This window comes from Physeter macrocephalus, chromosome 21 (genome assembly GCF_002837175.3).
Source record: "Physeter macrocephalus isolate SW-GA chromosome 21, ASM283717v5, whole genome shotgun sequence".
Taxonomy (NCBI): domain Eukaryota; kingdom Metazoa; phylum Chordata; class Mammalia; order Artiodactyla; family Physeteridae; genus Physeter; species Physeter macrocephalus.
This window is the reverse complement of record NC_041234.1, coordinates 13,836,256-13,838,362: the sequence shown is the minus strand read 5'-3', so window position 1 is coordinate 13,838,362 and position 2,107 is coordinate 13,836,256.

Below are 2,107 nucleotides of genomic sequence, written 5' to 3'. Positions count from 1 at the left end.
ATAGACCTGGAGTCTGTCATACAGAGTGAAGTAAGTCAGAAGGAGAAAAACAAACACCGCATGCTAACACATATATATGGAATCCAAGAAAAAAAAAGTCATGAAGAGATTAGTGGTAGGACGGGAATAAAACACAAGAAGATGAAGCCTATAGGAAATACTGACATGGATAAGCATACAATCCTACAGCTCTCTGTGAAAATATGAAGTACCTGTTATCTGAGTGGGATCTCTCTTTCCAAAACACTGAGATTCTTTCAAGACCCAGACAAAACTGCTGTTTGTTGCTTTGCTTGAGGTTTGAATCACTCATTAATCTTCAAAAACAAAAGCACCACAAATATATTAACATAAGGCTTTATGCTATTGATTCAGTGGCATATTCAGTGATCTGTGATCCTTGGCGATCCTTGCCCCATTCAGGAAACTAGAAAACCGAGCAACTATATCTCAAAAAATGGTTGTTGCAAAAGGAGCTGAGAAGAACTTTTAATAAGTGGATTCATGGCAGAAAGATTACATAATGGTTCAGAGCAAAGCTTTCCACTCCAAGACTAGAAAAGATACTCCAGATTAACGGGATTGTGGGAAACCTCTATGAAAAACATTGACTAAATATAGTCAGTGTTGGATCCCTCAGAAAGGTTAGACTTGAGCCTTACATTTCTACCAAGTTCAGCCTCATCTTGAAGGTGGGGTGTGAAGGGAAATCCTGATAAATTTGAGATCCAAGAGCACAGGGAAGCTGCACTCCCTTTTCCAGAACACTGTAACGAGGTGGCAAGTGTAAAGACATTTAGAAATATCTGCACCGGGTGTCTAGGCCAATGGGACTGAGAGCTCACAGAGTAACTGCGCCCAAAGGTGGAAAAGAACAAGAAGATAATTTCCATGCATCCACAGTGGCGTAGAAAGAACCAAACTGAAGACGGCCTGTAGCTGGGAGTGGGACTTAGCTATGACTCGTGGGGACCAATGTACAGACGGGAATAAAGACAACTTAGAAGACGTCAACTTGCATAGACAGTATATAATCTCCCTGTAATTAGACTGAACCCTGAAAGAAGAACAAGGATAGAGGGAAGAAAGTGAATGAATTAAGATAAATTTCCACTAGCCAGAAGAAATAAGTAAAATAAATAAAGTTCCTTTTACCTTTCCAGGACACATGAACACATGGACTCAGTTTTTTACCTGCCACACCAGCTCCATCACAAAACAGATTAGTTTTGTACAAACTGCAAAATTGCAAAATAATAATCAGCAGCTGCACAAACATCCATATCCTCATTTCAGGCCCAGAAAAAAAGGTCTTTTAGACTGATATCAAACTCAGGAAACTTCCTTTTTTTTTGAATTTTTGAATTTTTTTTCTTTTATACAGCAGGTTCTTATTAGTCGTCAATTTTATACACATCAGCATATACCTGTCAATCCCAATCGCCCAATTCATCACCCCCCCACCCCCTCCCCCCCAAGGCTTTCCCCGCTTGGTGTCCATACGTTTGTTCTCTACATCCGTGTCTCAACTTCTGCCCTGCAAACCGGTTCATCTGTACCATTTTTCTAGGTTCCACATACGTGCATTAATATACAGTATTTGTTTTTCTCTTTCTGACTTAACTTCACTCTGTATGACAGACTCGAGGTCCATCTGCACGGAAGCAGAGGACGGGCGTGTGGACACAGGGGGTGGGGAAACGGGTGTGGGATGAATTGGGAGATTAGGATCGACATAAATACACCGCCATTGTGTAAAACACATAGCTAGTGGGAGCCTGCCGTACAGCACAGGGAGCTCAGCTCAGTGCTCAGTGGGGACCTAGATGGGTGGGATGGGGGGCGTGGAGGGAGGTCCAACGCGAGGGGATATATGTATACCTATAGCTGATTCACTTCGTTGTGCAGCAGAAACTAACGCAACATTGTAAAGCAATTATCCTCCAGTTAAGAAAAAAAAAAAAAAAGCTCTTTGAACCCTGCACTCCAGACAAAGCTGAAGCTGAGAAAGTCTGTGTGCTAATTCTCTTTATCTACACTACACCCTGCGGTGGGGGGGGGGGGCGGTGGGGGGCGGTGGTGGAGTGGGGCATTGTGGGGCCTGTTG